The sequence below is a fragment of the Microcebus murinus genome, chromosome 2 (genome assembly GCF_040939455.1).
Source record: "Microcebus murinus isolate Inina chromosome 2, M.murinus_Inina_mat1.0, whole genome shotgun sequence".
In the NCBI taxonomy this organism is placed as follows: domain Eukaryota; kingdom Metazoa; phylum Chordata; class Mammalia; order Primates; family Cheirogaleidae; genus Microcebus; species Microcebus murinus.
The window spans coordinates 21,100,269-21,111,859 of NC_134105.1; positions in this window are offsets into that span (position 1 = coordinate 21,100,269).

The following is an 11,591-nucleotide window of genomic DNA, read 5'->3' on the forward strand; positions in this document are numbered from 1 at the left end:
TTAGAAAACAGACTGCCCCCTATGCAGGGTGTGACACAGGAGGAGGTGCTGAAGTCAACAAGCTGGTTTGGGTCAGAGGAGACCCTTGTAGGTACCCGGAGGACTCACTTTATGCCCATGTGGAGCACTCATGACCTCAGGATCCCACTCTCAGTATCCATCAGGACACTAGGCAGCAGCCACAGACCCCAGCCCAGCAGCTGAAGCTTTAGAATGGAGAAGAGTAGCTCCAGGGCTGGGGAGGAGGCTCGAGAGCTCTTGGGACAGGAGAACAGCCAGAATCAGGGTCTCCATGGCCTAACACTCTCCTCTATGCCCATCTTTCATCTCTGCTTATCTCTACCTCTTCCTGCAAAGTGACCTCAGTTTCCTCCACTGTACCCAGGGCAAGCCCCCTGAGAACAGAGTGGTGGCCCCAGGCAGCTCTTTCCAACCCCATGATCCCAAAGGCAATAGGAAGCTTCCCCCAGTACCTCTAGGAGAATATTCCAGGGAGGAGGCCAAATGACTTGTGGTGGGCATTCTGTCCAAGTAGCTACATAGCCAAGCAATCTTACTCTTTTACAAGAGCAAACTGCAGGAGTTGTCTGTGTTGCCAGGAGCTGTCCAAGAACTTGGCCACAGACAGTGGACTATTAGATCAAGGACAGATCCTTCCCATTTTGCCTCATGCTGCAGCAAACAGCCACCTGGGACCCAGACCCTCTTCAGTCCCCCGTGACTTCAGACAAGACCTGGCCAGGCAGACTGTTCAGCTCAGCAATTCCCTGTCTAGGTATCGCTACTAGAAAAAAGCCCCCATGTGCACCCAGTGGAGCATGCACAAGGATGTTTGCTGTTGTACAAGAACGTTTATATAGAGAACAAAATGAACGACTTGAACACTCATCAGTAGGGAAATGAGGAATGGTCAAAGAAAAGAGGGAGGAAGGGAGAGAGAGGGAAAGGGAAATAAAGAGGGGAAGGAGAAGGAAGGAGGGAGACACATCTAAGCCTTTGAATGTGACACATGGCTTCATTAAAATGAATGCGGTCCCCCTGCATGTACTGACATAGAAAGATGTCTAGCATATTGTTAAGTGATTCAAAAGCCAGATGCAAAAATGCATATGAAACCTTTTATTTGTTTAAAAACACACAGAGCAAGACATATATAGCTAAGCATGCATATAAATGCATACATAAATACACACAAGTGCGTGTATAAATGCGGAGATAAAGGTCTGTAAGGGCAACATACCTCACTGATAACAGTGGTTACTGTGAGGGAGGGTGAAATTTGGAGACAAGTTGTTGGGGAGGGTAGCAGAGAGGTATGTTTTCTTGCTTGAGTATATAACAATAAAAGTGTGTGCATATAGCACTTGTATAATTAAAATTAATTTAATATGAATGAGGGAAAATAAAATGGCAGGTAATGTTGCTTGTAATAGGAAAAAGCCCCCTAAAATACTAAATACAAATACATCTAGAGGAAATAGACTAAAACAAATGAGGGTGTTCATTGCAACAGAACTCCAAGCAACCATTGAAAGATGGAGCAGATTTACATGGAGCAATATTCCCAAACAAAAAGCAAAGTATAAATTAGTGTGCATGAAATATTCCTATTTTGTATAAGAAAGAAAATTTAGAAGATGCATAGAAAAATACAAGCCATGGTAGAAAGAGTGGACTGTGGAATCATGCAGACCTGGGTTGAGGTCGCTCAGAATTACCAAGAGAACTGTGATGGTCACTCCATGCCCTCAGCCTCAGTTTACCCATCCTTAAAATAGGAATAGCAAGTGTCTACCTCATGGGGTTGGTGTGAGGGTTAATTGAGCTCAAAGGCTTATCACAGAGGACACAAAACAACAAGATTATTATTGTTAATTATTATTATCTCCAGAGTTTAATCTGAGAAGTGAGTTTGGGACTAAGGAAAGGGAACAGGGCACCTTTACATTTTTTGAATATTTAACAGTGAGACTGTGTTACTCTCTGCTATGGACTGAATTGTGTCCCCTCCAAAATTCACATGTTGAAGCCCTAACCCCCAGTGTGATGGTATTTGGAGGTGGGGCCTTTGGGAGATAGTTAGGTTTAGGTGAGGTCATAAGAGTGGGCTTCATGGTGGGATTAGTGCCCATAGAGGGGACACCAGAAAGCCCTCTCTCAAGCTCTCTCTGCCCCCGCCCCACCCTGGTAGGCGGCTGTCTGCAAGAGAGGCCTCATGGAACTTGACCATGTTGGCACCCAGATCTTGGACTTGCAACCTCCAGAATTGTGAGAAATAAATCTCTCTTAAGCCATCCAGTCTATGGTATTTTGTGATGGCAGCCTGAGCAGACTAAGACATTCTTAAATTTAAAAAAAAAAAAAAAACTAATAAAGATTAAAAGAGGAAAAACAACCATGGCCCAGCAGCTGCCTGACATGTGGTCTGTTCAGATGGGCTCCACGTCCTGGCACTGCCCTGGCGGGAGGCTGCCGGACCAAGTGCTCCAGTCACCACTGGTATGGCTGGTGGTGAGTGTTCCCAGCCACGTCTACCCTAATCTCGGGAAAATCACAACAGTGATTACAGAGGAGGGCTGGGGACTGAGCCAGGCCCTCAGACCACAGCGAGACAGGCAAAGATGGTCCCTCCCCACTGGGGCTTGAGAGCCGCAGGACAGACAGGAGGTTGGTGACAAGTGTTCTCCTGTCACCCGTCTGCGTGCTATGATTTAATATAGTTTTGACATTTCCCCAGCCGAGTGGCAGCCGGGGCTCCAGCCGAATAAAATTGGATGGATAAAAGCTGGGGCAAAGGGCACAGAGACCTTGCCTCCTTGTCATTTTGCCACCAGCTCTGCCAGAGACAGGCCGGCACGCTAAGCTGCTGAAGTCAATAACAAGATGGATCAGGGCTGGAGGAAAAAAAGAGGGATTGAGAATCTCATGAAATTGTTCCTTTCCAGAGAGTCACGTAGATCTGCTGCTGTCTCTTTAGGATAAGGGGCATCGGGGAGGCTCCATCCAGCTGTGCAGAGGGTCCCAGCTGTGCAGGGACCCCAGGCTGCTGGCAGTGGAGTCTGGGGGCTCCAGTCCCAGGCACTGAGTAGCTACCATGTGCCAGACCAGGGAGGGCCCCAGGGACACCAGTGAACAAGACAGGTGAGGCCCTGTCCCCATGGACAGTCATCCCCATAGTAATAATAATAGTAATAGTAAATAACAGTCCTTCGTGCCACTATATGCCCGACCCTCACAACCACCCTATGAAGCAGGATTATGCATCAATTTTACAGAAAAGGAAACTGAGGCTCAAGAAGGAAAAGTCACCCACTGTGACACAACCTGTGGAAAGGCAGACTTAGGACCTGAACGTGGGTCTGTCTGTGCTGAGTTTACACACTGACCCACTGGTGTGGCACCTGAGCACCCACTGCAGAACACTCTAGAAGAGAGCCTGTGCCCAGGGTCTCATGGGAATAAGGGAAATCCCTCATACACATCCTGATGGGCTGGATGAAGCTTAATGCTAATGTTTAAACCTGGTGCCATGCCCAGCCCTCCTCCCCCTCGCCCCATGTAGCCACCCAAACACATCGACTTTTTCAGTCACGCTTTACCTGTTTATGCATCCGTCTTCCTGATTCACTGCAGGCTCCAGGGCTCCTCGAGGGAGCACCCAGAATGGGCCTGGGGCAAGTAGGGCAGCATGGCGCATGATTCTGCACCTGGCCCTGAGTCAGACGGGCTGTGCTTTGCTCTAAATGTGGCCTGGGGCAGGTGACTTTGCTTCCATGTTCTAGGTTCCCTCAGCTCCTGTAAAACAATGACAGCATCGTCACCCCCTGGAAGGGTTGTTGTGCAGATCAAATTAAGACAACAGGTGGAATACAAAACAGGGCCCAGCACGTACTATGCGTGCAATAAATATTCATTTTTATGGTGATAATGATGATATTTATAACAACTACTTAAATACAATGCAAAAGCAGAGATTGCTACTTCCTTCTGTTCTGAGACTGATGTTCTCTGTCTTCCTTCCTCCCTCGGTCCTCCCTCCCCCCACCCACAGTGGGCGCCGTCCACGGCCCCCGCGGTGCTCTCGGCCCGGATTACAGCGGTGGGGCAGGCGGCTCCCCCTCCCGGGACTGATTTCCCCGTGGGAAGCGCGCCGAACATCAAGGAACCAGACAAATGAATTAAACCATCACAGGCCTGACAAGGAAAACAAAACAAAATAGGATGTTGTAAAAGAGAATAATGATCTTCTCAGAAAGATCTTTCTACTCTGCATGTGAACGGGAACAAAAGAAAACGACACCCGCCCAGCATGGAGCGGAGCTCGCCGGCCGTTCTCTGTGCGCTCCTGCCCGGGCCCAGCAGCCCCGCCCGCTTCACCGCAGGGCGCCTGGACCCTCACGCGGGCCTCCTGCCTCGCACCTGCCGGTCCAGGGCCCAGTCCCGGCAGCCCCCTCTTTGGGCACGCCCCCGGCCACAGCTGACTGGCTCTGGGGGTGACATGTGACCCAAGCGGACCAATCAGATTTGGGGTTGGCCGAGTGCCTCTGGCCAGTGCCCCCTGCGGCTAGGAGCAGACAGAGAGAGGGCCCCAGGGATGGCAATGGGATGAGATGGGCAAGGAGGGGGCGCAGCTCCTCCCTGCCCTGGGGGCCTCCGCCCCCTCCTCCCCCGGGGTTTGGGCCCCTCCCCACCAAAGACCCTGACTCACCTCCCTGTGCCACCTCCGTGGCCACGGCTCAGGGAGAGGCTTCCCGCCCCCACAGGCGCTGCCCGCACTGTCCCAGGGGCTTCTTCGTCACTTGTCGGGCCTGGGCTCCGCCCTCCGGGCCCGGCTCCTGGTGGTCCTCAGTCCGGGCCCGGCTCCTGGTGGTCCTCAGTCCGGGCCCGGCTCCTGGTGGTCCTCAGTCCGGGCCCGGCTCCTGGTGGTCCTCAGTCAAGTTCGCTGAAGGAATGAGTGAATGCGTGAGTGAGTGAGCGAGCGACCAAACCTCAGAGGGCGCCCACAGTGGAAGAGCCGGGGCCGGGGGTGAACAGACCCAGGCTGGATTCCGGCTCTGCTGCCTCCTGGCCCCAAGGTCTAGGCCTGAACTTCAGCCCCCTGAACCCCCACCTCCTCACCTGCAGCGTGGGACACGGCTGGGGCTTGGCAGGAGCCACCCAGTCAATGCCAGCTTACAGTGGGAGTTGTGGCTCAGTTTTCTTTTTCAAATCCGGTCCTTCTTCTCTCTGAGTATCCCGAAATGCCATGTTCCCAGAGTTCCCCCACGATCCCCACTGCTGGGTGAGGACACTCCGCACCTGCACAGCCACTGGAGGCCAGGGCCTGGCTGGCCACCAACATGCACCTGCTGCCAGGAGGGGGGGCGGGGACGGAGGGGACACCCCAGCCCCATCTGGAGCACCCCTGGGCTCTGTTCTCCCCCAGGAGACCCAGGTCTCCCCTGTTTTTGCCTCCAGGCCTGTCCTGTCAGCATCTGCCCGGGGAGTGTCGCCATGGAGATGGGAAGTGATGGTCGGTGAGGGGCTGGGCAGCCATGCAGCTCCTGATTCTCTGAAATGAGACTGCAGAGGCCACGCTCTGGGGAGGGAGGAGGAGGCGCAGGAGAGAGAGGAGTCGATGAGAAGGGGTGGGGAGTGAGGAAGGTGGAGAAAGAGCATAATGGTCTTTCAGATGCAGAGAGAACCTAGCCCTTTGATTTAGTGTGCATTTTCATGTGCCTACAGCTCATCAACTTGATAGATTTGTTTTAAAATTATTGTTATTATTATTATTTTAAAATCTGAAGGGTCTAAATCTCTTTTTCTAGGGCTCAGATTTCAGCTCACACCTCACGTACCTCCCCCGGCCTCACCTGGCAGCTCTCTGGGCTGCGACTGGGGTGGGGGTGGAGCTCCCGGGACAGGTGTCCGCGGCTGGACCGAGGTGCCCTGTGCTTTGCTCTCTAACCCCCGAGGGACTGAGCACTCAGCTGGGAATGAGAAAGTGGCTGCAAGTTTACAGGCTGGGGACCTGGGGAAGTCACTCCACCTCCATGGCCCTTGTGTCCTCGTTTGTAATTAAAACGGGGAAGATACTTTCTAAGAGGATCGGGGGGAGGGCTGCAATAATGTGGGAGGACACCCAGAGCCGCATCCTTTGCAGGAGCAGTCATCCCTCCCCGACAGACAGACAAAGACAGAGCAGCCCAGAGGACCCTCTGGAATCTTTTCATGCAAAGATATAAATCAAGCCAAGCTAACTTAAACTCAAGGGGAGTGTGCTGGCTGAAGTAACTGAAAAGTCCATGTAGAGTTCCAGATCCAGACCTGGCTTCATCCATGAGTCCCGGTGGTGTCCCCAGGACCTGGCTTCTCTCTCCTCCATCTCTCTCTCTCTCTCCACCTGCTCCAAGGTCATGTTCGAGTCTCACGGAGTTGGGTCACATCCCCTGAGAACCAACCACGTGGCCATAGCAAGTGGGAAGTTCTGGTTGGTGTGGGCCTGGGTAGGCCATCCGGTCCTTGAGGACTGATGTTGGGGACAGGGAGTTCGCCCACAGGAAATCAGGTGCTTTTTACCAAAAGAAGACTGGAAGCTGCACGACCTCAGCAAGTCGGTGAATCTCTGTGTCTCATTTGCACCACGTAGGAGCCGTAGGAAACAACGGCAAGCGCTGACGTGGAGCTCATGATGGTGGCAGCACCAATCTGAGCACTTTACGGGTATGAACTCATTTAATCCTCAGACCGACCTGATGAGGCCAGGTATTATTATCCCAGTTTCACAGAGGAAGCAACTGAGGCTTGGAGAGGTTGAGAGATTTGCCCTGAGGTCACACAGCAGGGCAGCAGAGGAGCCAGGACTCTGTTCCGAGTGCTGCTCTTAACCACCATGCTGCACTGTCCCCTTGGAGGGAATAAGAGCCACAGCGTTAATAACACGGGAGCCCCGGAGCTGATGGGAGAGTCAGTGCAGAGGCCCTCCCAGTGGGGCAGTTCCAAGTCGGTGCTGGGGAGCTGTGGGTTCCCTCCTCTTGCTCTGTTCCCGCCCTATAGCTCCACCCCTTCGAGGTGCTCACGCGGCCCTGCCCGTGTCAGGGCTGTGATGTCTCCTGACATTTCCGTAAAACACAGGGCCCTACATCAGCCTCCCTCCCCTCCCCTTCCCCTCCCTGCTTCTCACGGCCTCTCTGAATCCACACCTGCCTGCATCAAGGGGAGACACAGGAAGACAAGGCCCAGCTCTGTGGACCGGAAGCCCAGGTGCACCTGCGGGGCTGAGGGAGTCACAGGGTCTGAGCCCAAACAGCCAGGTGCGTTTCTCCCGGTGGGCAGGTGGGCCACTGAGGGGCTCACAGCCCGTGGGGAATAGCGTGATAAGAGGGGGCGGGCTCCAGGCACCACCGTGAGGCTGTCATACAGCAAGGAGCAGCGCCGCAGCTCAGAGGGGCAGAGCCTAGAAAGGCCCTTAGAGAAGGGTCCAGGGGAGGCAGAGGCCACCAGAGCCTGGGCTGGGCCCAGCCGCCTGGCTCCCCAACTTCCTCAAGGGAGGCTCTCCTCTTCCCTGATCTGAGGCTGCCTGACCCACCCTGAGGCCGCACCCCCACCATGAGCTCAGGAGCCAACACTGCAGGGGAGACAAGATTTCAGAGGTTCCCATGCCCCCCACCCCTAGGTGACCATGCCCCTCCTCTTCTCTGAGAGTCTGGGCTTAGCCATCTCTGTTACCTGGCTCTGGTTTGGTCCCTAACGGGGACCTCTGAGATCCGGCCCTGCTGGCCTACACCCTCCCCCAACCCCAGCCCAGGCTCTGCTGTCCCCACCACCAACTCATGAGCTGACTTTATGATCCCCAAATTATAGATGAGGAAACTAGGCTCAGAGAAGTGAGGCAGTGGGGGAAGTGGGTCTCAAACCCAGGTCTGTGTGACTGCCCCGTCCGAGCTCTACACACGGCCTGCTCTGCCTCAGCACTCCAGGGCAGGAGTGACCTGGGCAGGCCTCACCTGTGGGCAGGGAAGGTGTAGAACGACTGCCATGGGGCTGGTAGGGCCAGGCAGATGGCCAGCTTGGTGTCAAAGGGCAGGAGCCAGGCAGGGGTGAAAAGAGGCCGCAGCAATTGTGAGGACAGGGTGGGACCAGAGACCCCCAAGCCCAGCATTCCAAGACCTCCTCCACCTGCCCAGCCTCACCCCCAATCCACTCACAACCCTGGACTCTGCAGGGCTTCCTGGACACTCCATGCTATTTCCTGCCCCCACCACTTGGCACATGCTGTCGTCCTGTTCTTCCCAAGATGCCCTTTGTATTTTGGTCACTTGGCAAACTCCTATTCATCCATCAAAACCCAGAATAGAGGCTTGCTCCCTGACTATTCCCAATCCCTGTGCTGTAAATCATCTCTTCTTTACTGCTTCTGAGCTATATAATTAAATTGTGACTTGCTTATGGTCTCCTCATCTACACAGCTGGATTAGAATGTGGAAAGGTCAGTGCATCAGCTGACCAGGACTTGAACCACTAATGCACACTGAAGCAGAGTCATTCCCATCCCGGATTCCCCTGGCTCAAAGCCCAGGCCCCTACTTCCCCAGTAGAGACAGTGACATGGTGCAGGAGGGAGAGGAGAGCGCCTGCTCCTGGTGACTGTAGCTTTGGTGGATTGGTTGTTGAGTCCACACCAGACACCCAGGGGACTCCAGTTAGGGGAAGAAGGCTGCAAGTGACTGCAGGTCCCTCAGGTGCAGGAGGGACTCAGAGCTGCTGAGATCCACGTTCACCTGTCACACACCTGTATTTCCATCCACAGACTGGTGAGACCAAGGACCTTCAGAGACCTCGGACACCCAGCCTGGGCTGCCCAGCCCCAGCATCCTCACACCTGTCCCCACAGGCTGCCTGACACAGTCAGGAAGACCACTTGGCCCATTTTGTTAGTAAAGGCCCTGGCTCTCCTGCCCCGCTGGCCGTAAGCACATCTCTGGCCCTGGCACTATTGGAGCCTGCAGTGGCCACCACGGCAGCCGGGCGCCGGGCTGTTTGCACAGAAACCTGCACGCTCCGCCTTCCCAGATCTGTACTCGGGACACGGAGAGCTTGCTGGCACATGTTGTTTTCTGGGAACAAATCACAAATCAACTTTCCACTGTCACTGAGCAGCACGGAGATTTCTGTGCAGCTTTTATTGGTCTCACCAATGGTCACCTGCTGTTCCTTACTGGGGACCACCTGAGTCCTGGCTCTGTGGGTCCTCAAAGTCCTGTGCCACTGTCCCCAGCACCAACACAGAAGAGCAGTTTTCCCTCTTTCCCTGATTTTCCCTGTCACCTCCCCACCCCACACACACACACCTCCTTTTTCTGCTTATCTTCCCTCACTGCTGGTCACCTCTGAGGATGGGGAAATGCCATCTCAGAAGGGTGTTGTCTTCCTCCAGTCAGGACCTAATTCCTTATCACAGAGCTCAGAGATGGAGGTTTCCAAGGAAGCCAGGGAAGGCTCTGGTGGTAATTAACATTTCCCTGCGGTCTGGAAAATGGGGATTACTCCAGGGTGTGGGTACGGAGCTTTAGCCTGGGAGACGCTGGGAGGCCAGCCGTGGATTAGCAGGTCCCCCTGCAGGCAGAGCAAGAATTCAGAGGACAGGAGGGTTGCCAGGCTGAGAGATGAGAGTGAGGCTTGAGGAAGGACTAAGGAGACCCCACAAGAGGGGACTGGAGCCAGCCTGGACCCCTCTTCCAGGACGACAGGATGTTCTGGGCCTCCAGAAAGGGAGGGAGACCCCTGGAACATTCTGCAGTGTGAAGCGCCTCCCTGGTTTTGTAGCTTTCCTGATCTTTCGGTCCCACCCACATTACCCAACCCTGCTTCCATTAGATGGCCTCTTCCATCCCACATGGTTCAGAGGAGGATCCCATGTGGCTGGAATGAGGGGCACTTTGTGGGCACAGCAGGAAATGCAGATGGAGGAGGGTTGAGGTCAACTCAGAAGAACATTAAGTGCTGGGCAAGAGGAACCACGGAGGGCTTGGGGTTCTTCCATTTTGTGCTTGTTTCTTGCGGTGTGAGCGTGGTGGGTGTGTGCTTTGAGTGACAGCTCAGCCGAGATAGAGGGAGGCCAAAGCAGGGGCGCTGGGACTAGGATGTTGCAGTGGTTGGGTGGGAGGTGATGGTGGTCTGGACCCGGCTGGCACCCAGTGCTGGAGAGAAGGAGGCAGAACCTGTCACAAGGCAGCAGGTGGGGTCCATGGGATTTGGTGGCCGCAGCAGGATGGGGGCAGAGGAAGGAACTGACTCAGGATTCAGCAGCCACTGCACACCCACAGTGAGCTCACACTTGCTGTTTGGCAGACCTTCTCGGCCACCTCGGGTGATCCATTTGGGCATCTCTGATTGTCAGACAGAGAGGCAAGAGGCAGTGCTATGTCCAAACCTGGAATAGGTCAAGGGACATTTCCGAGGCAGAACTGACAGTCCTCAGTGACTGCGCAGACGTGGAGAGGGCTGAGAGCAGAGGAGGAGAGAAGATGTTGGCATTCTACAACTCCCTTCTGCTCTCCTGCACATTCTGGCCAGGTTCCTTCTGTTCCACCCTGACATGAGTCACCCTGTGTCCTAATGGCAGACTCTCCGCCTTGCCTCTTGGAAGAGCACTGGACTTGGAGTCCAGCAGTGCAGAACTAGACCCATCAGCCCTTCCCTAGCTGGTTGCCTTTGAAGTTCCTTCCTGTCTCTGGGCCTCAGTTTCCTCCTCTGCCAAGTGAGTTCATGCCCCCTTCCCCCCACACTGTTGGGGCTGCAATGAAATCATGGTGGTAAGGAAGCCAGAAGCGGCCCAGCGCTGAGACACTGTGGACTGGCCACCTTGCCATCTGCGGTCCAGTCCCTTCCATCGCTTAGATAGTGGTGGCTTTACTGAATTTGAGGAGTTTGGGGATCCAGCACAGAGTAGGACCTTGGTTAATAACTGTGTCATGCACTAGCTAATTAGTTAATGGGTTTGATTTCTAGCTTTGACATTTAATAGCTGTGCGACCTCCCACTGGGGACTCCAAGTTCCCTGTCTCTGAATCGCTGTGGCTTGGAGCCACGGGCTCCCCGGATTCTAAATAAACACTGCAGCTCAGCAGGCCGAGTTCAGGGAGACGGGAGTCTGCAGGCACAGCACGAAGACAGACTGTCGGAGGAGGCCAGCTGCCGCCACGCCGCCTGGGCAGGGAGGCTCCTTCACCTCACGTAACTCCTGGCGCAGAGCAGAGCCCCAGCGGGATCGAGGCCCAGGAAGTTTTCCATCCGTGCTTCTCTGAAGGTCGGGTTGGGGAGGCGAGGGGCAGGGGCTGGGAGTGGACAGTGAGCGGGCAGCCCTGGGAGGGGCCCCAGGGCAGGCCCCAGCAGAGTTGGGCGTTTCACCAGCAAGTCTCCCAGCGCTGCCCTCAGACGGGCCTTGTGTGGACTCTGATGCTCTTTGGCCACTGTCTTGAATTTCCTAGAGCGTTTCCACACGCAGCCACATACATCCAGGTGCATTGGGCCCTGCAAGTTATGTAGCCCAGGATCATTTTGTTCCACAGCAAGCCTGGGACATGGGGACTGTCCCCACTCTGTTGAGGAGG